The sequence below is a fragment of the Monodelphis domestica genome, chromosome X (genome assembly GCF_027887165.1).
Source record: "Monodelphis domestica isolate mMonDom1 chromosome X, mMonDom1.pri, whole genome shotgun sequence".
NCBI lineage: Eukaryota > Metazoa > Chordata > Mammalia > Didelphimorphia > Didelphidae > Monodelphis > Monodelphis domestica.
The window spans coordinates 26,476,688-26,503,789 of NC_077235.1; the positions used below are offsets into that span (position 1 = coordinate 26,476,688).

Below are 27,102 nucleotides of genomic sequence, written 5' to 3' on the forward strand. Positions count from 1 at the left end.
GGAAGGTGAGGGCTTAAAATATGTAGAAAAGGAGGCAGCTGGGTGGCTCAGTGGATTGAGATCCAGGCGTAGAGATGGGAGGTCTTGGGTTCAAATGTGACCTAAGACACTTCCCAGCTGTGTGACCCTGGACAAGTCACTTCACCCCCTTTGTCTAGCCCTTACCACTCCATTCTGCCTTGGAACGAATACACAGTATTGCTTCTAAGATGGAAGGTGAGGGCTTAAAATATGTAGAAAAGGAGGCAGCTGGGTGGCTCAGTGGATTGAGATCCAGGCGTAGAGATGGGAGGTCCCGGGTTCAAATGTGACCTAAGGCCCTTCCTAACTGTGTGACCCTGGACAAGTCACTTCACCCCCTTTGCCTAGCCCTTACCACTCCATTCTGCCTTGGAAACAACATACAGTATTGCGTCTAAGATGGAAGGTGAGGGCTTATAATATGTAGAAAAGGAGGCAGCTGGGTGGCTCAGTGGCTTGAGATCCAGGCGTAGAGATGGGAGGTCTTGGGTTCAAATGTGACCTAAGACCCTTCCTAACTGTGTGACCCTGGACAAGTCACTTCACCCCCATTGCCTAGCCCTTACCACTCCATTCTGCCTTGGAACCAATACACAGTATTGCTTCTAAGATGGAAGGTGAGGGCTTAAAATATGTAGAAAAGGAGGCAGCTGGGTGGCTCAGTGGCTTGAGATCCAGGCGTAGAGACGGGAGGTCTTGGGTTCAAATGTGACCTAAGACCCTTCCTAACTGTGTGACCCTGGACAAGTCACTTCACCCCCATTGCCTAGCCCTTACCACTCCATTCTGCCTTGGAACCAATACACAGTATTGCTTCTAAGATGGAAGGTGAGGGCTTAAAAATGTAGAAAAGGAGGCAGCTGGGTGGCTCAGTGGCTTGAGATCCAGGCGTAGAGATGGGAGGACTTGGGTTCAAATGTGACCTAAGACCCTTCCTAACTGTGTGACCCTGGACAAGTCACTTCACCCCCATTGCCTAGCCCTTACCACTCCATTCTGCCTTGGAACGAATACACAGTATTGCTTCTAAGATGGAAGGTGAGGGCTTAAAATATGTAGAAAAGGAGGCAGCTGGGTGGCTCACTGGCTTGAGATCCAGGCGTAGAGATGGGAGGTCTTGGGTTCAAATGTGACCTAAGACACTTCCCAGCTGTGTGACCCTGGACAAGTCACTTCACCCCCATTGCCTAGCCCTTACCACTCCATTCTGCCTTGGAACCAACATACAGTATTGCGTCTAAGATGGAAGGTGAGGACTTAAAATATGTAGAAAAGGAGGCAGCTGGGTGGCTCAGTGGATTGAGAGCCAGGCGTAGAGATAGGAGGTCTTGGGTTCAAATGTGACCTAAGACCCTTCCTAACTGTGTGACCCTGGACAAGTCACTTCACCCCCATTGCCTAGCCCTTACCACTCCATTCTGCCTTGGAACCAACATACAGTATTGCTTCTAAGATGGAAGGTGAGGGCTTAAAATATGTAGAAAAGGAGGCAGCTGGGTGGCTCAGTGGCTTGAGATCCAGGCGTAGAGATGGGAGGTCTTGGGTTCAAATGTGACCTAAGACCCTTCCTGTGTGACCCTGGACAAGTCACTTCACCCCCTTTGCCTAGCCCTTACCACTCTATTCTGCCTTGGAACCAATATACAGTATTGCGTCTAAGATGGAAGGTGAGGGCTTAAAATATGTAGAAAAGGAGGCAGCTGGGTGGCTCAGTGGCTTGAGATCCAGGCGTAGAGATGGGAGGTCTTGGGTTCAAATGTGACCTAAGACCCTTCCTAACTGTGTGACCCTGGACAAGTCACTTCACCCCCATTGCCTAGCCCTTACCACTCCATTCTGCCTTGGAACGAATACACAGTATTGCTTCTAAGATGGAAGGTGAGGGCTTAAAATATGTAGAAAAGGAGGCAGCTGGGTGGCTCAGTGGCTTGAGATCCAGGCGTAGAGATGGGAGGTCTTGGGTTCAAATGTGACCTAAGACCCTTCCTAACTGTGTGACCCTGGACAAGTCACTTCACCCCCATTGCCTAGCCCTTACCACTCCATTCTGCCTTGGAAACAACATACAGTATTGCGTCTAAGATGGAAGGTGAGGGCTTAAAATATGTAGAAAAGGAGGCAGCTGGGTGGCTCAGTGGCTTGAGATCCAGGCGTAGAGATGGGAGGTCTTGGGTTCAAATGTGACCTAAGACCCTTCCTAACTGTGTGACCCTGGACAAGTCACTTCACCCCCATTGCCTAGCCCTTACCACTCCATTCTGCCTTGGAAACAACATACAGTATTGCGTCTAAGATGGAAGGTGAGGGCTTAAAATATGTAGAAAAGGAGGCAGCTGGGTGGCTCAGTGGCTTGAGATCCAGGCGTAGAGATGGGAGGTCTTGGGTTCAAATGTGACCTAAGACCCTTCCTAACTGTGTGACCCTGAACAAGTCACTTCACCCCCATTGCCTAGCCCTTACCACTCCATTCTGCCTTGGAACGAATACACAGTATTGCTTCTAAGATGGAAGGTGAGGGCTTAAAATATGTAGAAAAGGAGGCAGCTGGGTGGCTCAGTGGCTTGAGATCCAGGCGTAGAGATAGGAGGTCTTGGGTTCAAATGTGACCTAAGACCCTTCCTAACTGTGTGACCCTGGACAAGTCACTTCACCCCCATTGCCTAGCCCTTACCACTCCATTCTGCCTTGGAAACAACATACAGTATTGCTTCTAAGATGGAAGGTGAGGGCTTAAAAATGTAGAAAAGGAGGCAGCTGGGTGGCTCAGTGGCTTGAGAGCCAGGCGTAGAGATGGGAGGTCTTGGGTTCAAATGTGACCTAAGACCCTTCCTAACTGTGTGACCCTGGACAAGTCACTTCACCCCCATTGCCTAGCCCTTACCACTCCATTCTGCCTTGGAACCAATACACAGTATTGCTTCTAAGATGGAAGGTGAGGGCTTAAAATATGTAGAAAAGGAGGCAGCTGGGTGGCTCAGTGGCTTGAGATCCAGGTGTAGAGATGGGAGGTCTTGGGTTCAAATGTGACCTAAGACCCTTCCTAACTGTGTGACCCTGGACAAGTCACTTCACCCCCATTGCCTAGCCCTTACCACTCCATTCTGCCTTGGAACCAATACACAGTATTGCTTCTAAGATGGAAGTTGAGGACTTAAAATATGTAGAAACGGAGGCAGCTGGGTGGCTCAGTGGCTTGAGATCCAGGCGTAGATATTGGAGGTCTTGGGTTCAAATGTGACCTAAGACCCTTCCTAACTGTGTGTCCCTGGACAAGTCACTTCACCCCCTTTGCCTAGCCCTTACCACTCCATTCTGCCTTGGAACCAACATACAGTATTGCGTCTAAGATGGAAGTTGAGGGCTTAAAAATGTAGAAAAGGAGGCAGCTGGGTGGCTCAATGGCTTGAGATCCAGGCGTAGAGATAGGTCTTGGGTTCAAATGTGACCTAAGACCCTTCCTAACTGTGTGACCCTGGACAAGTCACTTCACCCCCATTGCCTAGCCCTTACCACTCCATTCTGCCTTGGAACCAACATACAGTATTGCTTCTAAGATGGAAGGTGAGGGCTTAAAATATGTAGAAAAGGAGGCAGCTGGGTGGCTCAGTGGCTTGAGATCCAGGTGTAGAGATGGGAGGACTTGGGTTCAAATGTGACCTAAGACCCTTCCTAACTGTGTGACCCTGGACAAGTCACTTCACCCCCATTGCCTAGCCCTTACCACTCCATTCTGCCTTGGAACCAACATACAGTATTGCTTCTAAGATGGAAGGTGAGGGCTTAAAATATGTAGAAAAGGAGGCAGCTGGGTGGCTCAGTGGCTTGAGATCCAGGCGTAGAGATGGGAGGTCTTGGGTTCAAATGTGACCTAAGACACTTCCCAGCTGTGTGACCCTGGAGAAGTCACTTCACCCCCATTGCCTAGCCCTTACCACTCCATTCTGCCTTGGAACCAACATACAGTATTGCTTCTAAGATGGAAGGTGAGGGCTTAAAATATGTAGAAAAGGAGGCAGCTGGGTGGCTCAGTGGCTTGAGATCCAGGCGTAGAGATGGGAGGTCTTGGGTTCAAATGTGACCTAAGACCCTTCCTAACTGTGTGACCCTGGACAAGTCACTTCACCCCCATCGCCCAGCCCTTACCACTCCATTCTGCCTTGGAACCAACATACAGTATTGCGTCTAAGATGGAAGGTGAGGACTTACAATATGTAGAAAAGGAGGCAGCTGGGTGGCTCAGTGGATTGAGAGCCAGGCGTAGAGATAGGAGGTCTTGGGTTCAAATGTGACCTAAGACCCTTCCTGTGTGACCCTAGACAAGTCACTTCACCCCCTTTGCCTAGCCCTTACCACTCCATTCTGCCTTGGTAACAACATACAGTATTGCTTCTAAGATGGAAGGTGAGGGCTTAAAAATGTAGAAAAGGAGGCAGCTGGGTTGCTCAGTGGCTTGAGATCCAGGCGTAGAGACGGGAGGTCTTGGGTTCAAATGTGACCTAAGACCCTTCCTAACTGTGTGACCCTGGACAAGTCACTTCACCCCCATCGCCTAGCCCTTACCACTCCATTCTGCCTTGGTAACAACATACAGTATTGCTTCTAAGATGGAAGGTGAGGGCTTAAAATATGTAGAAAAGGAGGCAGCTGGGTGGCTCAGTGGCTTGAGATCCAGGCGTAGAGATGGGAGGTCTTGGGTTCAAATGTGACCTAAGACCCTTCCTAACTGTGTGACCCTGGACAAGTCACTTCACCCCCATTGCCTAGCCCTTACCACTCCATTCTGCCTTGGAACCAATACACAGTATTGCTTCTAAGATGGAAGGTGAGGGCTTAAAATATGTAGAAAAGGAGGCAGCTGGGTGGCTCAGTGGCTTGAGAGCCAGGCGTAGAGATGGGAGGTCTTGGGTTCAAATGTGACCTAAGACACTTCCCAGCTGTGTGACCCTGGACAAGTCACTTCACCCCCATTGCCTAGCCCTTACCACTCCATTCTGCCTTGGAACGAATACACAGTATTGCTTCTAAGATGGAAGGTGAGGGCTTAAAATATGTAGAAAAGGAGGCAGCTGGGTGGCTCAGTGGCTTGAGATCCAGGCGTAGAGATAGGAGGTCTTGGGTTCAAATGTGACCTAAGACCCTTCCTAACTGTGTGACCCTGGACAAGTCACTTCACCCCCTTTGCCTAGCCCTTACCACTCCATTCTGCCTTGGAACCAACATACAGTATTGCGTCTAAGATGGAAGGTGAGGGCTTAAAATATGTAGAAAAGGAGGCAGCTGGGTGGCTCAGTGGCTTGAGATCCAGGCGTAGAGATGGGAGGTCTTGGGTTCAAATGTGACCTAAGATCCTTCCTAACTGTGTGACCCTGGACAAGTCACTTCACCCCCATTGCCTAGCCCTTACCACTCCATTCTGCCTTGGAACCAACATACAGTATTGCTTCTAAGATGGAAGGTGAGGGCTTAAAATATGTAGAAAAGGAGGCAGCTGGGTGGCTCAGTGGCTTGAGATCCAGGTGTAGAGATGGGAGGTCTTGGGTTCAAATGTGACCTAAGACCCTTCCTAGCTGTGTGACCCTGGACAAGTCACTTCACCCCCATTGCCTAGCCCTTACCACTCCATTCTGCCTTGGAACCAACATACAGTATTGCTTCTAAGATGGAAGGTGAGGGCTTAAAATATGTAGAAAAAGAGGCAGCTGGGTGGCTCAGTGGCTTGAGAGCCAGGCGTAGAGATGGGAGGTCTTGGGTTCAAATGTGACCTAAGACCCTTCCTAACTGTGTGACCCTGGAAAAGTCACTTCACCCCCATTGCCTAGCCCTTACCACTCCATTCTGCCTTGGAACCAATATACAGTATTGCTCCTAAGATGGAAGGTGAGGGCTTAAAAATGTAGAAAAGGAGGCAGCTGGGTGGCTCAGTGGCTTGAGATCCAGGCGTAGAGATAGGAGGTCTTGGGTTCAAATGTGACCTAAGACCCTTCCTAACTGTGTGACCCTGGGCAAGTCACTTCACCCCCATTGCCTAGCCCTTACCACTCCATTCTGCCTTGGAACCAATACACAGTATTGCGTCTAAGATGGAAGGTGAGGGCTTAAAATATGTAGAAAAGGAGGCAGCTGGGTGGCTCAGTGGCTTGAGATCCAGGCGTAGAGATGGGAGGTCTTGGGTTCAAATGTGACCTAAGACCCTTCCTAACTGTGTGACCCTGGACAAGTCACTTCACCCCCATTGCCTAGCCCTTACCACTCCATTCTGCCTTGGAACCAACATACAGTATTGCTTCTAAGATGGAAGGTGAGGGCTTAAAAAATGTAGAAAAGGAGGCAGCTGGGTGGCTCAGTGGCTTGAGATCCAGGTGTAGAGATAGGAGGTCTTGGGTTCAAATGTGACCTAAGACCCTTCCTAACTGTGTGACCCTGGACAAGTCACTTCACCCCTATTGCCTAGCCCTTACCACTCCATTCTGCCTTGGAACGAATACACAGTATTGCTTCTAAGATGGAAGGTGAGGGCTTAAAATATGTAGAAAAGGAGGCAGCTGGGTGGCTCAGTGGCTTGAGAGCCAGGCGTAGAGATAGGAGGTCTTGGGTTCAAATGTGACCTAAGATCCTTCCTAACTGTGTGACCCTGGACAAGTCACTTCACCCCCATCACCTAGCCCTTACCACTCCATTCTGCCTTGGAACCCACATACAGTATTGCATCTAAGATGGAAGGTGAGGGCTTAAAAATGTAGAAAAAGTTCTGGAGTCACATGTAGGTTTCCATCTTGTCTCTTTCCATCCCTAAAATGGACATGATAGCCACCCCTCAGTGGTAATGATTCCCTTAAAGGGTTGTCTGATCATGTGAGAAAATACAATTTGAATCTTCTGAATGATGCTAAAACTAATACGTCCGGCACAATGGCTGGATCAGGGTCTGCAGGGCATGTTGGCATTTGAACCGGCCTCTGAGATATAAGCTCATCGGCGTGGGGGATCCTTTCTGGCTTGGGTGAGGATCCGGAGATGCCGAGTGACTTACTTGTCCTAGGCTGTTACAGCAGGGTAAGCTGGGATCCCATTCTCCGGCTCCTTCCTTCTCAGATATGTTCCCCTGCAGAAACACACACACACACACATGTCATGACTGTGCTAGTTTTGGTTCTATTTCAGTGAAACAGAGTGAATCTGCCCAAGTTGAGGATGACAGTTTTTAATTCACGTTTTAGAGGTGCAGAGGTATGTAGGAAACACAAATGATAAGTCGTTCAGTGCCAGAAGAAGTGATGTTGCTCCCAGAATCCCTGGCTCCACGAAATCCCCACATTTTATCCCCTTCCTTGCAAGACAAAAAGAGAGGCGCGTTAGAATTCTAGGTGGCTCAGGAGCATTTTCACTGGATTTTTTTTCTATGAGAGACAACGTTTTCATAGCTTAGCTCTGAAAGGGCCCCAGTGGCTTTCCATCCAGCTACTTACTTTAGACAGACATTTTGAAGTAGCTCTTTCTCTGATTGGGAAATGAAGGTTTGGGGAAGAGGAGATTTATCTTGATTGTAGACTTTGGAGGTAACTCACCAAATATAGAATCTAGAACTAGGAAGAAGGAAAAGGAAGAACCACACATTAGGATCAGGTAAATTATTTGCCCATCACTTAAGCTGCTTTCTTCTTCTTGGAGAGATTCTCATCAGCTGAAAAACGACTGTTGTGGATGGAACGGTTGGTGACTGGAATTTCCCCCAACAAATTAACCTGTCTTTACTTCTCTCCCTTTGTAAACGAGTGAAGAAATCTAGAAAACACGTTCTCTTTCTTTTTACGGTTACTATAATAACAAATGACTATTAGGGAGGGATGGTGTACATACATGCAGTAGTCTCGTTCTTCACTTGAGTATTGTCATTTTTGTTTGGGAACTTGGCTGACTCTTTTTCTAATCTGGCTGTCATTCCCAAGTATTTCTCCCCGTGTTTCCTATCTTCCTTGCGTTTTTCTCCAGATTTAATCATCTCTCCTTCAGAAATATAAACTTGTTCTCCACATATTCTTTCTTCAGGTCTAGACAAAAAAGTTTCAAAAATATGCTCATGATCAATTTGTTTAGACTTCAGTAGTCTCCTAAGGTTTCCTTGCTTCCTGTATCCCTAGGCCTAGTGAGTGGTTAGCATGGCTTCTCCCCCAAGAGGAAGTGAAGGGACGCGGTTGGTTAAACATTTCATTGAGCTTTATACATTCTTTTCCAGTTTGGCCCTTATAACACTTGGAGGAGAGGGGAGGGCAAATCTGTTGCTAAGGTAAGTTTTTTTTTTCAAAGTGGAAAGCGTTTTCAAACTTTATTTACAACTGTAACAGTGACAAAAAGTAGTTTGGAAAAAAAATACTAGTTGCTCCCTGAGCCTCAGAAAAGAACAGCCAGAAGTTAAAGAAAATTCATCAAACAACAGGCGTTTTTTTTTACTGAAGGATTTTTTTTTGGGGGGTACAGTCAGAAATACACACAAATTACTTCCAAAAGGGGATGGAGGAGAACAACAACATCAACAACAAAAACCCCACAATAACACAGAGGCCAGATAAAGAGCATAGTCTGTTCCAAGGGAGGGTAGATGGGATCCAGCCAAGAGGGCCCACCCTTCTGAAGATGCTAATGATGTTCTTATAAGTCTATGAATGTATATGATACCCATATATACACATACACATAATAAATATATATATACCGAGGTGTACGCATATGCCTATATATATATGTATGTATATACCCACATGATAGATATATGATAAGTCATGTTTTAGCTTGTACTTACATTTCACTCCCATCAATGACTTCAAAAACTTCAAGTCCTTTATTCCCTTGGCATACTCTGTACTTCTTGAAGCTTTGAAAGTCATGGTATCCCAGGTACCGTATGTACGTTGGGTACTCTTGAACATCGTCCATAGCCCCTGATCCTTTGATGCTCTCAGGTCAGTGGCTTTGACTAATACCACACCAACTGCCTACGTGGTGAGCTTTTATTGATTCTGACCACCATTATGACATCATGAGACAATGCTCTTGTCATAGGCCTTGCTTTGCCTACCCCACCCCCCAAGCCTCATTTGATTGGTTATTTTTTCCTTAGAAAGGACTTTTGGATTCATCGCCGTGGCGACAATTGAGTGAAAAAAAAATCCTATATGTGAGAAGCAGGGGTTCAAAAACCATGTTCTCTAAAGGGAGTTCTACCTGAGGCTAAGCTCCTGAAGTTACTCTGGCCTCTGGAATTTTTCCCTTTCTGGTGCATGATGAAATTGTCCTTGTTTCCACCAATCAGTATTTCCTTCCTGAAAATTTGCCATGTTGGTGTAATATGCCATTTAAGGACTTATAGAGGAGGTGTCAGGTCTGGACCCACCTTTAAAGGGGTTTGGCATCTCTCCCCTCCCTAACGTGGCCCTAGCCACCCGTACACACCCCCGAGATCACAGTGCAGCAGCCACAGTACTGTACTGGGTCAGTGAGTCGGGCAGACATTAAGGGTCACAGGGATGGAGAAGAAGCAGAGTTCACTAGGCCAGACAGGCTTCAGAGAAGCCCTTTCCTTGGGCCAGGGACCCTGGACGAGGCAATACCTGGATCCATAAAGAGGAGACTGGATCCGAGTGGCAGGTGAAGGGGTGCTGCAGACATGCACTGCTGGTGCCCTGAGCACGGCACCATATTCATATCCCTGTTCCATGGTAGGGAGGGAGGATGCAAAGATGTTGGGCTCAGGGGAATGGTCTAAATAACAAAAGAACCCATCAACCAAACCAGATTGAAAACGGCTCTTTTCCTGGAGCAGTGGTGGAGAGAATAGTAAGGGTCCTGGGTGGGAAGCCAGCAGGCCTGAGTCCTCGGCAAGGCCTAATTTTGCACGCCGTCAATATCCGGTGTGTGTCTTTCCCTTTTTGGGCCTTGCTGCATCCTCTGAGTGATCAAGGAACCGCCATTTTAGTCATCATTTGGCAGATGAGGAATCAGTCACAGGGTCAAATGACTGGTCCAAAGCCACACAGTGGCAGTCAGGAATTAAAGTATGTGAGGCCTAGAAGAGATCATTAGATCATTCAGTTTCTGTGACCATGGAATATCTGGCTTGGACTTGTAGGTCTCTGGAATGTTCCCCGCAATCAGTAGGACAGGCGTCAACTCTTAGATCTAGAGAGCCCCTATCTTCTGAAGGAGAATACGGTGGCCAACACAGTTCAGAGAAGCCTGTGTCCTTGGCCTCCGGTCTGCTTATGATTAAGTAAGAGAAATCCAACCCCAACCCCCCGAGTATGAGATAGTTTTGGCTGCTTCACAGGAAAAAGTCAAAAGCATAGAGATGCAGGCCTGGAGAATCACGGTGAGGCCTAGAGGACCAGGCTCGCCGGAGACTTCAAGCCAGGTGGGCGGTGGAGCAAACAGTCTGCTTTTCAGCCCCGCCAGAAGGGCTGGGAATACCCTGTGTTTACACTACATGAATGAAGTTCTGTCTTTACCTGTGCAGAGATTTGGGGGCCAGGTGCTCCTTCTGGGATTTCCTTTTCACTTATTCCTCAGGGCTGTACTCAAGCACTCCTTTGACCCACTGTGTGACCCCTGGCAACTCACGTGGCCTCTTTGCCCCTCAGTTTCCTCATCTGTAAAATGGAGATTATCATAGCTAAAGGAACAGCCTCACCGGATTATTATGAGATGCAAATGAAATAGTCTATGTAAAATGCTCTATAAGTAATAGATATGTATGTATATAATTCCTAACCTATCAAACAGTGGCTATATGCATCAGCGGAGGGAATACGACCCCAATGGAAATGACAGGTATTTGAAATACTGGTGTAGAAGAAACACTATTGCTACCATTGTCAGTTTCTGAGTGATCCCCTCGTCATTGGGGAGGGGGGGCTGGGAAGTGGTTCTCTTTGAGATGCTTTGGCGGGAAAGAACAGAGACGGGCCAGATGGCCTGCTCGTTAGTGGGGTCCGATTGTTACTGGGGTATGACACGCACATGATACACCAGGTATTTATGGCCACACTTTTCCACACTACGATCAGCTGCACCTATTTCTACCTTGGGGGTCTCCTGAATGGAAAATGCCTCTTCTTCTTAACATATGCTTCTGTGGGAATTAAAATTAATATATAATAATTCAAGTATTATATTTATAAGATTTATTAATAACAACTATAATAAAAAGCCAGAGTAAAAACCTGCCTAACTCAACCATGAATAGAGAAAGAAGAGAGAGAGGGAGGAATCCCAGAAAGTTATACAAATGTGGCCACACAACGTGGTGGAGACAGGAGAGGAATTCTGGGAAATACTGAAGGACTTCTGGGGGATGAAGTCCAAGAGTTCAAAATTCTAATTAATACACTTGCCTTGTGACATCTGGGCTTGTCGCATTCTTTAAATGTAAAGAACTGCTCCTGAGAGAAAAAGCTTTTGTGCCCCTTGCATCTTACCTAGCTCTGAACAAATGTTATCGTACATTCCCAAATCAAAGAAAGACTCCTTTGAGGTGATCTACGATTTTGGATCATCTGAATTTATATTCCCTCCTGTTAGCGTGGGTCTCTGGGAGATGACTAGCTATTATAACAGCATCATCTATCTAGAGTGGAAGAGATTTAACAAGTCACCTTGTCCAACTCTTGTACTTTACACACAAGGAAACTGAGGCCCATTGAAATTAAATAATTTATTTAAGGTCAGATAGCTAGGATTTGAATTTGGGTCATGCAACTCCAAATGTGTGTGTGTGCCTGTCTGTGTATAGTAGAGAAATAGAATTGTTTTCATTTAAGAATAAGATAGTGAAGGGATATGCTTCTTCCAAGATTTTCTTTTCTCTTATTCTTCAAGGCCATTTTGAAGCCTCTACTTCCTTTCTTCCTACTCACTTTAAAAAAAACCTCTTACTTTATGTCTTAGAATCAATACTAAGTATTGCTTCCAAGGCAGAAGAGTGGTAAGAGCTAAACAATGGTGGTTAAGTGACTTGTCCAGGGTCACACAGCTAGGAAGTGTCTGAGGCCAGATTTGAACCCAGGACCTCCCATCTCTAGACCTGGCTCTCTATCCATTGAACTGCTTAGCTGCCCATTCTATTTGCTTCTCAGCCTTTATGGTCTTCTGACATCATTACTCAATTGAAACTACTATCACTATTTACCAGTGATCTCTTAATAGAAGCCTTTTTCTCCATCCTCATCGTTCTCAATCTCTCTGCTGCATTTAACACTGTTAACTTACAAGTTTTTTCTTGGTCTCCTTTTTAAAGAAAACCCTTAGGGGCAATTGGGTAGCTCAGTGGATTGAGAGCCAAGCCTAGAGACAGGAGGTCCTAGGTTCAAATCTGGCCTCAAACATTTCCCAGCTGTGTGACCCTGGGCAAATCACTTAACCCTCATTGCCTAGCCCTTACCCCTTTTCTGCCTCTTTTGTGTTGGTGGAACCAATACACAGTATGGATTCTAAGATGGGAGGTAAGGGTTTAAAAAAAAACTCTTACCTTTGTTAAACAAATTTTCTTAATCTTGCCCTCTGTCTCTTTAAGAGCAGATGGAATTCTAAGTACAAGGGAACTGACAAGTGTTTGTGAGATAGAGCTGAAGATTCCATTACCTAGGAGACGAGGAAGATATATAAGGAAGGATTCAGTTGACAGTGGAGCTTTTTGTCTCTGGATCCCTAGAGAGCAGGAGGTAAGTCTGTCTTGCTTTTTACTATTGAAATTGGGATAGAGAAATGGATTTAAAGAGTTTGTAGATGGTGGCTTTTTATTTATTAGTATAGGTAGTTAGTTAGTGAATTAATTTCTAGGTAGGCAGTGTAGATAGTTAGGCCTGGTTTGCCAGGCAGAAGAACCTGTCCTTAAAAATGTTTAGAGTAGGGTCTTTTAGAAATTTTAGGTAGGATTAGGAATTTAGGTATAGTTATAAGGTATTAGAGTAATAATCTCTCTTTTCTCCTTTCTATTTTCTATCTGTACTCCTCAAATTAAACTAAGTGTTTTATCAAATTGTTCTTACTTTATCTTTATGAAGATATTTCACAAATCTATATATCTGGTCCTTGTCTCTTCCCAAGCCCTGGTAGAGCATTATCAAACGCATATTAGCTATTTTATAATGTATATCTCATTGTTATGTCAGACTTAGTAGGTCCAGAACAGAATGCTCTCTCTTTATCTCTGAACTCATCTTCCAAACTCTCCTGTGTAAACAACTTACTACCTCATCCTCTGGGTAAGTATCCTTCTTCTAACTACTTTTTTAATGATAAAAATGTTAAGATTTTAAGATTTACAAATATCTTTCCATGTAAGAATATAAGCAATTTGACCTTAGTGAGTCCCTCAAATATTCTTTTTTTTAATTTACCTTTTTATGCCTCTCTTGAATTTTGTATTTGTACATCAGACTTTCTTTTAAGATATGGTCTTTTCAATAAGAATGTTTGGAAATCTTCTATTTTATTTAATGACCATTTTCCTCTGAAAGAATATACTCAGTTTTAATGGGTAGTGTATAATTGAAAATCTGTTACATTTAAAAAGAACTACATTTCCCAGGAACCCTCTTACTTTCTGTCCTTATGTACTTCCTGTAGACAGGGATATTAGACGGGTACCTGGAGGGTCCCACCCTCTTTTTGGCTCTGTCAGCGAGCATGGTGGTGGTGAGTGGGGATTTTGAAATGGCTAATCATCCATGGACATGTGGTCTTTATTTTGTATCTTTTTTATTCCTTGATTTCTAATGATCATTTAATAAATCTCCTAAAATATAACATTTTTATTATTTGACATTAATTTTAATTTTTATAGTTTTTGGCAACCAGAAGGAATGAGAAAAACTCTCAATTTTTTAAAGATAGGCTAGATAAATTTTAAGCCATATTTCTCCTGCCAAGGCTTTTTGCCCACTCCACCATCCACCCACCGTCTCTTTGGAGCTGCTGCCCTGCTCCTGCCAGTTTGTATGTTTGTTTGTTTGTTTTTTATTTCCCTACTTTTTGCCCAGTTTCCCTCCCTACTGGCCAGGCTATTTTTAGCCAGGGGACTCTTGGCAAAGAAGAGATAAGCCACTTCTCTTGCACATCTGCTTGAGCCCGTGTTCCTCAGGTCCTCGCTGCTACTTCTGGCATTGCTTCTTTTCCTGATGCTGCTTGCTCCTACTCCTGAATCATCCTCCTGATCTCTGGCCCCAACCCCGACTACTATTGTGTTCCTGCTGGGCTGCTGGTAACTGCTGTGGAGAAGCTAGGAGTCCTTGGATCCACTCTTCAGAATGCTGGTAAAAACCAGAGTGTATTTTCCTTGGGCAACAATTAGCTACCTCCCTCCCTCTGGGGAAACTAGTGTTTTACCTCAGGGGGGAAGGGAAGAAGGAAGTTACTTTTCCAAACAGGAAGTAAATTACAAGCATGGTAAACTCTATAAAAGAGCAGTACCTTGCCTATTTCAAATAGCTTCTACCATTCATGAGTGCACTGATCCTTTCACTTATCTTGCCTGAGATTCAGGGGAGAAATTCATCTCCCTACAACCCTTTCTCATTTGGGCCTACCCAGTCTCTAAGATTCATCCAGTTTGAGATTCCTCAAATCCACGTTCTCTCTCTCTATGGGAAACCCCACGATTCTGACAAAAGGAATCTGAACAGATAGAGAAAGGAACTTGAGAGAGTCTGGAGGTGAAAATTTTAAGCCTCTTCAGACTCCATTGTTTTATGAAAGTGTCTGTATTTTATTGTATTTTGCTGATTGTTTTAAGATTTAATTTTGTTGTTTTAAGTTCATATATTAATGTATTCAATACTATTCTGTTATACTTAATCAGTTTAATCTAATGTGTTTTAACTATTAGATATATTCTGTTACCTTTCCCCTATAACTATACTGATCAAAATATTGTAAAAGCCAATAAACAGCTTTTTTTCCATTTTGTATTTGTTAATTGTCACATAGATGATGGATGGACTCAATCTGGCTAACAACATTTGGAGAATTTAATGAACTAAGAATTAAAATGGTAATTCTAAGGGGTCTTCAGAAGTAATTTTAATTAACTAGTGGTTTCTAAGTGGATTTATTTATTTCTATTAGAAAGAATATTGTATTAAAGGTAGAGAAACAAAGAAATGTTCCTACCAAAGTGTCTTATAAGGCAGGAAGCCAAAAAGAGCTCCTGCAAAACCCTTCAGTTTACTTTACTTCCACCAGAACAATCTAGATTTCTTGGTGATGATCTAGATCCAAATAAATTTTACTTTGTTTAAAAATATTATTTTTATTTTGAAACTTTGAAAGATTTACTATGTTTATAAAAATTGTGACAAATATCCACCAATTCATAGATTTTTTTAAACCCTTACCTTCCGTCTTGGACTCAATTGACTCCAAGGCAGAAGAGTGGTAAGGGCTAGGCAATGGGGGTTAAGTGACTTGCCCAGGGTCACACAGCTGGGAAGTATCTGAGGCCAGATGTGAACCTAGGACCTCCCATCTCTAGGCCTGGCTCTCAGTCCACTGAGCTACCCACCTTCCCCCCAATTCGTAGATTTTTAAAATGCCATACAGCAGACTCATGTGAATCCTAAGGATATTGGGTTTGTTTGCTATTGCCATTAAATGGGCTATTATAACTTTGGGGATTTTGATACTTCTTGAATATTCATTACCTATTGTACTATTGTTCTTTATAAAAACTGTTACTTTGTAAACAGTGGATCATGGTGAAGTTTGAAAAGGAAATGGATCTCATTTTTTGGGTGAGAAACCTTTGTACTCTACCTTTCCTTAGCTGACATAGTGTCAATGATTGTAAGCTATATATTTTTTTATTTTTAAAACTTTATTATTGTTGTTGTTTTTGCTTGCATGTGCAATATGCTATTTCAGTCTTATTTTTACTCTCCTTTTTGTATTGGAAGCACATGTGACCAGTATTGGGAAGATTTCTTTAACTTTTTTGATTTTGCAGTAATATACGTTTAAATCACATTTGCTATAATATTAATGCATACAGAAAAAGTTTTAGACTATAAAAATGATACCATTGATTGATTGTTTAAAAAAATTATGGGACTATGCTTAATGATTCTTTCTTGTTCCAGGAGAAGGAAATATAAAAAGAGCCATTGCACAGTGCCATAGAAGCACAAAGCTAAACTGCATAGGGCCAATCAAGCACAAGGTCAAAGAGACCAACCAATCCTAATGGGATTGATGAAATTTTGAGCCAAGGCAAGAGGACTTGAACTTGTTTGGGGTTCGAGGTTGCGGCTGTTTTGACATATGTCAAAGGCAGGACTTCCTTGTCCCACATTCTCCCAAGTATCTCAAATTTGGCTCCTACCTGGTTCCTGTAATCTAGTCTCTTTTCTCTCTTATAGTATGGCAACTTCCTGTAGTCTTGGCTGCAAATGGGTAAGTGAAATATTATTGCATTTTGTCCTACAGACTTGTGGGATAGAAATTACTTTAATTGGGCCCTGATTCAAGAACCTGTTATAAATTTATTTTTCTTTTACTTAGAATTTTTACACATAAGTCTTTGATAGCCTATATTAATCCAGAAGTTATCTTTTCTCTTTTATTTGGATTTTCGGATTTTTTTCTCTTGCCAATTAATTCCTCCATAACTCAGCCATGCATCCCTAAGTGATTCCTGTGTTTTTCAACACTCGCTTCAGGGAAAAATGTATAGCTATTCTATGCAATGTTTACATTTAAATTTAAAATGCAAAGTTTAAATTCTTCTGAGAGTAATTTTAGGTTAAGAAACATGCTATCTCTCCAAATCCAGAAAGTGAACTGTTTAGAGCAGGCACCATGAAGATGCCTCCACAGACCACACACTGCACCAGAAGATCCAGAGTGAATTTTGGGATGTGATGATCTGTGTGGGGTTGGATGCAGTTGTTTTGTATGTATACTCTTATGCTGAAGGGGACTGCCCTCTAACTGGCTTTTTATCAATGTACCTAACAATCATTGGTTTTGTTCTCTTTTTCTCTGATCCTCAAATTAATGTAATTTAAAAGTTGGTTATGTTTACAAGATCCATTGGAGAGACCAGTCTTCCACAGATCTCAGGGGGGAATGAATAATTGAAAATATGTTACCCTTAAAAAAGAACTACATTTCCCAGGAGCCCACTGACTTCCTGTCCTTATGTACTTCCTGTAGACAGGGGATATTAGGCAAGGAGCTGGCGGGTCCTGCCCTCTTTTTGTCACTATTGGTGAGCATTATGGTAGTGAGTGGAGATTTTGAAATGGCTAATCAGCCATGGACACATGGTCTTTATTTTGTATCTTCTTTATTCCTTGATTTCTAATGATCATTAATAAATCCCTTAAAGTAAATATATTATTTTTATTATTGCACATTAATTTTAAATCTTACAGTAGGTGATTCTTAGTTGTAAACTGAATTCCCTTGCCTTCCAGAATATCATATTCCAATCCTTCCAATCCTTCTTTGTAGAAGCTGCCAGATAATGTGTAATCCTGACTGGGCTCTATGATAACTCAATTGTTTATTTCTGTCTCTTTGCAGTATCTTTTCCTTGACCTGGGAGCTCTTGAACTTGGCTATAACATTCCTGGTAGTTGTCATTTGGTGATTTATTTTAGGGGGTGATCTGTGGATTCTTCCAATTTCTAGTTTATCTTATTGTTCAAGAATATCAGGGCAGTTCGCTTTGATAAATTCTTGTAATATGATGTATGGGCTTCTTTTGATCAGGACTTTCAGGCAATGTAAAAATGGATTGGAATCCAGGACTTCAATCCTCACAAGCCTTTGCTTCACTTCCCCAGAATGCCTTGTAATCTCACCTGGGCCGAGATCGAGAAGGGATTTAACCTGATTGCAAAGGCTTTCGAGGTCTCTTTTGGACTTCCGTTTTGGGGCAGACGTGGCTCTTTTCATAATGTAGGTGAGGTTGTGTCTAGGCCTCTCTGTGGCCTGGACACATGTTTTCTTATCCTGTATTTTCTTTAATCCTTAACTTTTAATAAACCTCTAAAAATATAATACTCCTTGTAGAGAGAAACTAATTTCTACCTGCCTCAGTCTCCCCTAAATTTTAATCTTTACAGTTGGCGACCACTAGATTGGATGAGAACTTCTCAAATTTTTTAGCCTAGATAATGATTTTTTATGATATTTTTAATGATTTTCTCCAAGATGCTTTTTAGAAAACCATCTTGATCAGCTCCTGCCTGCGGCCCTCTCCGGCTCCTGCTTCTGCTCCTGGCCTCTCACCTGGTGCCTGAGCTCCCAGCCCTTTTTGTCCACACTCCGGCTCCTGGCCCTGCCCACCCCACGGTCATTCTCTCGCTCACCTGGCCCACCTGATTCAACCAAGATTGCAATCACCTGGTGACCTGCCTGCCCAACAAACCCAGTTCCTTGAAGCAGATCGCTCCGGACTCATTTCTATCAGCTGGTAACAAAACGGGGGTATTGGCTCCACGTGGGTGGCCTGGGCTCCACATGGACTGGGGCAGGAGGAGGGATCATAGTAGGGGAGAGAGAAAGGGAGAGGATGTAGCATCCCAAGCATATTCACATCTATGAAATATAAATGACTGTATGGCGACTGTGTCTCCAAGCATAAGGTTATACCAATGAGGCTTGTGAATGTAACCTTGAACTGGCCATGTGGCCCTTGGCTAAGACAAACTCATTAACATGCTTGGACTCAATTCCCTGGGAAAGCACCACGGTTTGCAATCTACACGCCCAAAGGTGTTCCCTCTACCTTGCCACCCAATCTTAATTGTCTATACTTTGTGATGTGGGTACTACGTCCTTGGGAGTACCGCCCAGGCAGGACAGGAATAAATTCAGAGGCAAACCCATGAACTTCCTCTTGGCTCTTGGCTCTTGGCCTTTCTCCCTTTCATGTTGCTCCACTGGGCTCCTTAATGACTATGTCTCTCTCTCCTCTTGACCTTCTCCTTCCCCGAGGCTGTAACCATCTCGGCCTGCATTTCCTATCTTAATCTCCTCATCCACCTCGTGTTCCTTTGTACTCATACTCTCCTATCAAAGGGAGTATCATAGGGTTTGCCTGCCCTATCCAACCACTGACTTGTCCGTGTCTTTCATTTCCACCCTGGTTCTCGGTTCCTACCTCTCCTCAGGTCCCATCACAAAGGTGAGCCCCTTCCCTTGTGGGACCCTGCTGGTCAGGGAAGTCCATTAAGGAAAACCCCACAGAGGAGAAGAAACAGATTTTTCAAACAGAAACTTAATAGCAATGGGCTGTTTAAAAGGATACCTTTTGACTCTTCTGGTAATTTCATTGACTTCACCTGCCTGTCTGGGAGCAGACTCAGCCCAAAGATTCAACTTTAACTTTGAAGAGGCAAATGGGTGGCCCAGCGAACTGGGAGCCAGGCCGAGACGGGAGGTCTCTAGTTGAAATCTGGCCTGAGACACTTCATGGCCGTGTGGCCCAGAGCAGATCGCTCAGGCCCCATTGCCTAGCCCTTTCCACTCTGCCTTCGGACAATAGACATTTAAATGGATAATTGGTTAAAAGAAAAAAAATACACCTAAAGAACTTCAAAGAGACTAAAGGACAAATTTTGAGGCATTTCAAACTTCAAAAATCTCTGTATTCTATTGCATTTTTTTGTTTAAGGTTTAACTTTGTGATGTTAAATTCATATATTACTGGATTGGATATTATTCTGTTACCCTGAAGGTTGATTGAATTTATTTTGAATGTACTGAGTTTTAAAATTCTGTTGCTTTTCCCCTATAACTATTGAACAAATATTATTGTAATTAAGCCCATATAAAAAAAACAGCCTTTCTATTTTGACTTTGTAAATTATCACATGGATGGACTTCAGAACTGGTTATAATTGTACAACTGCCTTTGGAAAATTTAATTTGCTAAATACCTCAAATGATTTTAAGGTTTTTTAAATATGATTTTTGTAATTTTTTTTAACAATCTCTGGTTATTTTGCCTACCCCTACCACGTAAGGCCCATTCTAGTAGCTGAAGTGAAATACATTTTATTTATAACCCTCAACCTTCCAGCATTTCTAAATATGTGAATGGAAGTTGGGGCAGTTAATCTCAGGGCATTTGTACCCCTAAAGAGCCTCCAAAAAAGGAGCACCCATTTATTTATACTCTTCAGCTCACTATTTTACTTCCACCAGAATGATATATAGATTTCTTGATTATGTTCTAAACCCAAAATGAGTTTTACTTTATTTAAAAATATGTTTATTACCAAGGTTGAAAGATTTGCTACGTTTGTAAAAACTGTGACAAATAGCCAGCAATTCATAGGTTTTAAAATGCCATACAGCAACTTATGTGAAATATGATAATGTGTTTGTTTGCTATTGTAATTAATTGGGCTATTGAGAATTTTGGGGATATTGATACTACATATTTGTACTACTGTATTTTTAAAAATGAAAAATTGTTAACCTTGTTCAATTCATTTGCCTTCTACTCACAGTGATCATGGCCAGACATGAAGAGGAAATGGATCTCATTTTTGGTGAGAAAGCCTTGCATTTTATATTTTCTTAACTGACACAGAGTGTCAATGATTATAAGCTACATTTTTTAATTTTAAAAGCTCTTTTATTATTATATTTTTCTTGCATGTGCAATATACTTTTTCAGTTTTTTTTTTATTTTTCTCTCTCTTTTTTATATTTGAAGCACATGTCACCAGTATTAAGATTTTCTTTAACCTTTTGATTTTTCAGTACTACAAGTTTAAGATACATTTGCTAATGCATGCCCTAAAAGCTTGTGACTATAAAAATGATGCCACTAATTATTTAAATAAATTATGGGACTTTGCTTAATGATTCTGTCTGATTCCAGGACAAGATATGCACAAAAGAGCCATTGGACAGAGCCAAAGAAAACCCAATCCAGGATGGATTGATGCACTTCTAGGCCAATACAAAGGTTTTGAACCTAGTGTGAGACTTGGGGTTGCAACACTTGACTTATGTAGGCCTTAAGATGTAGGCCTTCCTTGTGTCCACACTCACTCTGAAGATACTCCCAGACGAGTATCCCCAAACTTGACTCCTACTTGGCTCATATAATCTGGTCCCTTTCTTTTCTGCCTCTCTTAGTGTTGCAGCTTTCTGTAGTCCTGGCTACTGACTGGGTAAATGCATCATTGCTTAGATCATTTTGATTGGGCCCTGATTGAAGGACCTGTTATAGATTTATTTTTCTTTTACTTGGAATTTTTACATATAAGTCTTTGATAGTCTATATTTTCATCCAGAAATTTTTTTCTTTTCTTTTGGATTTTTCTGATGGTTTTTTTTTTATTTCTCTTGCCAATTGATTCATATACTTCATACCTCAGCCATGCATCCCTAAGTGATCCTGGTTTTTTAATCACCCTCTTAATGGGGGGAATGTAAAAAATATCATTATTTAAATTGCAAAGTTTAAATTCTTTTTGAGAAGAATTTTAGGTAAAGAAGATGCTACCTCTCTGAATCCAGAACTGAACTGTTGGAGAAGATACTATGAAGAAGCCTCCAGACCAGCCAGCTGCACAAAAAATTGAACTTTGGGTGTAGTTGATTGAACATTTATTTGTATGTATACTTTTATGCCAAAGGGGACTGCCCCCTAACTGGCTTTTTGTCAATGCATTCAGCAATCATTGGGGTTTTTTCTCTTATTCTCAAATTACTGTAATGTTTAAGTTGATTATTTTCTCATGATCCTTTTTTGGGGAAACTTCGCCCCCCAACAATGATCAAATGGAGGAATGTAAAAATGGATTGGAATCCAGGACTTCAATCCCCACAAGCCTTTGCTCCACTTCCCCAGAATGCCTAGTAATCTCACTTGGTCCGAGATCAAGAAAGGATTTAACCTGATTGCAAAGGCTTTTGAGGTCTCTTTCGGACTTGTGTTTTGGGGCAGATGTGGCTCTTTTCATAATGTAGGTGAGGTTGTGTCTAGGCCTCTCTGTGGCCTGGACACATGTTTTCTTATCCTGTATTTTCTTTAATCCTTAACTTTTAATAAACCTCTAAAAATATAATACTCCTTGTAGAGAGAAACTAATTTCTACCTGCCTCAGTCTCCCCTAAACTTTAATCTTTACAGTAATCCAATAATTCTTAGATTGTTTCTCCTGGATCTATTTTCCAGGTTAGTTATTTTTTTGATGAGATATTTCCTATTTTTTTCTTCTTTTGATTTTGTTTTATTGTTTTTTGAAATCATTATCTTCTATTTGCCCAATGATTTTCTTCCATGACCTTTTGATCCTTGTTTTCCATTTGGACAATTCTGCTTTTCATGGAACTCTTTTCTTCATTGAACTTTTGTGCCTCTTTTCCCACTTGACCAATTTTGCTTTTTAAGCTATTATTTTATTTTGACACAGTTTCATTTTCCCCTATTTTTCTTCTACCTCTCTTATTTGATTTTGAATTTCTTTTAGAGCTCTTCTAGTGCCTGACACCAATCCTCATTTTTCTTTGAAGTTCTGCATATGTCTGCTTTGGTCTCACTGTCCCCTACTGAGTCTGTGCCTTGCTCTTCTTTGTCTATGGTTAGGTATTTCTTTTGCTGTTTGCTCATTTTCTCAGCCTTTTTTTGCCCATGACCTGGGAGTTCTTAAAACTGCTGATTTCTGCTAGAGACTCATACTGGCTCGCAGGACTCAGAGCACTGTGGTCTATTTTGCTTTAGGGCTAGGAGCTTCACCAAAGGCTTCACCAAGCCAAGCTTTATGGACTTTGGGGCCTTCCTTGCAGGCTGGTGCCAGATTTTGGAATTTCAAGGCATGGGCATGGGGTGCTGTGCTGTTGGTTTAGGCAGGGTCTCAGGATCTCAAATTCTGCTTATTCTGAGGTTTGAAAACTGTCACAGTAGGTGAGGGTGAGTAATATGCATTCTGCTGTGTACAGTTCTACTTCATTTTCCCTTATTCTACAAATGACCCTTTCTGGGGGCATCTGGGTGGTTCAGTGGATTGAAAGCCAGGCCTAGAGACGGGAGGTTCTGGGTTCAAATCTCACCTCAGACACGTCATAGCTGTGCCTAGCCCTTACCACTCTTCTGCCTTAGAACCAATACATAGTATTGATTCTAAGATGGAAGGTAAGGATTTTAAAAAATAGACCCTTTCTGCCTACCTTTCAAGCCGTTTTCTTCAAGAGATTTACCTCACTCTGTCCTCTTGTTGAATCCATGACTCCAGTTTTTTTGAAGTGCTATTTTAAGAATGGTTTGAAAGGATTCTTAGAGTGATTGCAGCTTTTGCTGCTGCTAAACTTCCATCTTGGCTCAGCCCCCAACTGTTGGATCCAATCCTGGACTTTTTACTGTTCCTTGTACTTGGTGTTCCATCTCAATTGCTCCTTTTATGGACTTTTCCTCATAGCTGGAATGTGTTTTTTCTCACCTCTGCCTCCTACCTTTTTTCAAGATTCAACTCAAACTCCACCTTCTGTAAGAGGCCCTTTAATGGTCTCCTTCTACACATCTCCTTGACTCCTAGTGTCCATTTTGCAATGTCTTTATCTCACATTTTCCTTGTTATTTACATATTTTCTTCCTCATTAAGGAATGAGCTCCTTGAAATAAGGGACTGTTTTTGCCTTTGTATCCCTAGCATGTAGCCTAGTGCCTGGCACATAGTAAACACTTGATGAGTGACTGTTTTAGGCCTCACTGTCTTCCATGCTTTCCTTCCCCTTTCATAGCCAGTAAGTTGCCACACCTTGTTGTTTCTTCCTCCATGACATCTCTCATATGCCTCCCTTTCTCTCCATTTATATGATCATTACCCTTGTCTGCGCTTGCCTAGATCATTGCCATACCCTACTAAATAGCCCTAAATGGTCTACCTGGCTTGATTCTTGCCTCTTTGAAATCCATCCTTCACAGAGCTGCCAGGATGGTTTTCTTAAATTGTAGGTCTGACCATGTCTCTTCCTTTCTTGATAAACTCCAGGATCTTCCTACTTCCCCTAATGTCAGAAGCAAACTATTGTCTTTGGCCTTTAAATCCTTCATGTCCTGGCCCCAACCTACTTTTAAAAAAATTACATTTATTTTATTTTAATCATAAATCTACACATAAGTTTTCCCAATTTATATGATTCATGGTGTCTCCTTCCCTTCTTCCCTCCCACCTCCCAGAGTTGACAAGGAATTCAATCTGAGTTGTACATGTATTGTCACACAAAACATATTTCTATATTATTCATTTTTGCAAGTGAATAATAATCTTATAAAAACCCAAACCCCAAATCAGATACCCAAATAAGTACTATATATGTTTCCATCTGCATTTTTACTCCAACAGTTCTTTCCCTGGAGGTGGAGAGCATTCGTTGTCATATGTCCCTCAGAATGGTCCTGGATCATTGTATTGCTATTTGTTAGTAGCAAAGTCTATCACATTTGATTATTCCACAATATTGCTGTTACTGTGTACAGTGTTCTCCTGGTTCTGCTTATTTCACTCTGCATCAGTTCTTGTAGGTCTTTCCAGCTGTCTCTGAAAACATCCTGTCCCTCATTCCTTATAGCACAATAGTATTCCACCACCATCACATACCACAATTTGTTCAGCCATTCCCCAACTGAGGGACATCTCATTAGTTTCAAATTCTTTGCCACCACAAAAAGCACATCTATAAATGTTTTTGTACCAACTGGCCCTTTCCTAATTTTAAAAATCTTTTTGGGATACAGACCCAGTAGCGGTATTCCTGGATCAAAGAGTATGCATTGTTTTATTGCCCTTTGGGCATAATTTCAAATTCCATTTAAGAATGGTTAGATCAGTTCACAGCTCCACCAGCAATGCATTAGCATCCCAGTTTTGCCACATCCCCTCCAACAATTATTATTTTCCTTTACTGTCATATCACCAACCTACTTCTTAGACTTATTATTCATTACTCCCTTTTGTGTACTTTACAGTTTATCAAAACTGATTTTCTTTTTAGTTGTACATTACAAATGCTACTCCATCTTTCATCTCCATGCCCTTTGTAAAAATGGAGATTTTGAACCCTAGACTTCAATCCCCAGAAGTCTTTGGTATTTCCCAGAATTCCCTATAATCTCACCTGAGTCTCCACCTGGGTGAGATCACAATTAGTATTTAACTGGCAGTAACACCTATCTCTCTCTTTTCCATTGCAATGATGTAGTAAGTAAGCTTTGAATGGGCTAATAAGCCCTGGGCATGCAGTTTCTTATTTTGTATTTTTTTATTCCTTGATTTTTAATAATCCTTAATAAACCTCATAAAATATAATATTTTTATTACTAGAGACTAATTTAATTTTTACAGTTAATGGCAACCACAAGACTTGGACAAGAACTTCTCAAATTTTTTTTCCATTTGAATAAGTTTATTTAGTCAATTTAGAACACTACTTCTGGGTTACAATAATCACATTATTTCCATCCTTCCCCTCTTCCCACTCTTCCTGCAGCCAACACACAATTTCATTGGGTATTACATGTGTCCTTGATCAGAACCCATTTCCATGTTTTTGTTTACACTAGGATGTTCATTTAGAGTCTACATCCCCAACAAAATGCCTTCAACCCATGTATCCAAGCAGTTGTTTTTCTTTGGTGTTTTTACTCCCACAGTGTTTCCTCTGGATGTGGATAGTGGTTTTTCTCATAGGTTCCTCTGAGTTGTTCAGGGTCATTGCATTGCCACTAATGGAGAAGTCCATTACATTCGATTGTACCACAGTGTATCAGTTTCTGTGTACAATGTTTTCCTGGTTCTGCTCCTCTCACTCTGCTTCACTCACTCAATTCCTGGAGGTTGTTCCAGTCTCCATGGAATTCCTCCACTTTATTATTCCTTTGAGCACAATAGTATTCCATCACCAACAGATCCCACAATTTGTTCAGCCATTCCCCAATTAAAGGGCATCCCCTCATTTTCCAATTTTTGCCACCACAAAGAGCACAGCTATGAATATTTTTGTACATGTCTTTTTCCTTTTTACCTCTTTGGGGTACAAACCCAGCAATGCTATGCTAGATCAAAGGGCAGACAGTCTTTTAGCGCCCTTTGGGCATAGTTCCAAATTGCCCTCCAGAATGGTTGGATCAATTCACAACTCCACCAGCAATGAATTAGTGTCCCCACTTTGCCACATCCCCTCCAAAATTCATTACTTTCCTTTGCTGTCATGTTAGCCAATCTGCTAGGTGTGAGGTGATACCTCAGAGTTGTTTTGATTTGCATTTCTCTGATTATAAGAGATTTAGAGCATTTTTCATGTGCTTATTAATAATTTTGGTTTCTTTAACTGAAAATTGCACATTCATGTCTCTTGCCCATATTTCAATTGGAGAATGGCTTGATTTTTTGTACAACTGCTTTAGCTCTTTATAAATTTGAATAATTAGACCTTTGTCAGATGTTTTTGTGATGAAGATAGTTTCCCAACTGGTTGCTTCCCTTCTAATTTTGGATGCATTAGTTTTATTTGTACAAAAACTTTTTAATTTGATGTAATCAAAATTATTGATTTCACATTTCGAGATTTTTTCTAGCTCTTGCTTGGTTTTAAAGTCTTTCCTTTCCCAAAGATCTGACAAGTATACTATTCTGTGTTCACCTAATTTGCTTATAGTTTTCTTCTTTATATTCAGGTCATTCGCCCATTCTGAGTTTATCTTGGTGTTGGGTGTGAGATGTTGATCCAAACCTAATCTCTCCCACACTGTCTTCCAATTTTCCCAGAAGTTTTTTTTATCAAAAAGTGGGTTTTGGTCCCCAAAACTGGGATATTTGGGTTTATCATAGACTGTCTTGCTGAAATCATTTACCCCAAGTTTATTCCACTGATCCTCATTTCTGTTACTTAGCCAGTACCAAATTATTTTGATGACCACTGCTTTATAGTATAGTTTGAGATCTGGGACTGCAAGTCCTCCTTCCTTTGCATTTTTTTTTTCATGATTTCTCTGGATATTCTTGATCTTTTGTTCTTCCAGATGAACTTTGTTATATTTCTTTCTAATTCAGTAAAGAAGTTGTTTGG

The 27,102-nt window shown here is 41.9% G+C and overlaps 2 long non-coding RNA genes across 2 annotated transcripts; one reads left to right on the top strand and one right to left on the bottom strand.

Moving 5' to 3' along the window:
- Window positions 1-7,206: 7,206 nt before the first annotated feature.
- On the bottom strand, window positions 7,207-9,016 carry LOC103103939 (uncharacterized). The gene is made up of 4 exons (XR_474752.2): window positions 8,819-9,016; window positions 7,879-8,069; window positions 7,488-7,604; window positions 7,207-7,348 (listed from the first exon to the last, which is right to left on the bottom strand). It is a non-coding gene; the product is annotated as an uncharacterized LOC103103939 (long non-coding RNA).
- Window positions 9,017-12,614: 3,598 nt separating this feature from the next.
- Window positions 12,615-25,822, top strand: LOC130456087 (uncharacterized). Its single transcript, XR_008914395.1, has 3 exons — window positions 12,615-18,487; window positions 20,532-20,573; window positions 20,909-25,822. It is a non-coding gene; the product is annotated as an uncharacterized LOC130456087 (long non-coding RNA).
- The last annotated feature ends 1,280 nt before the right edge of the window (window positions 25,823-27,102 follow it).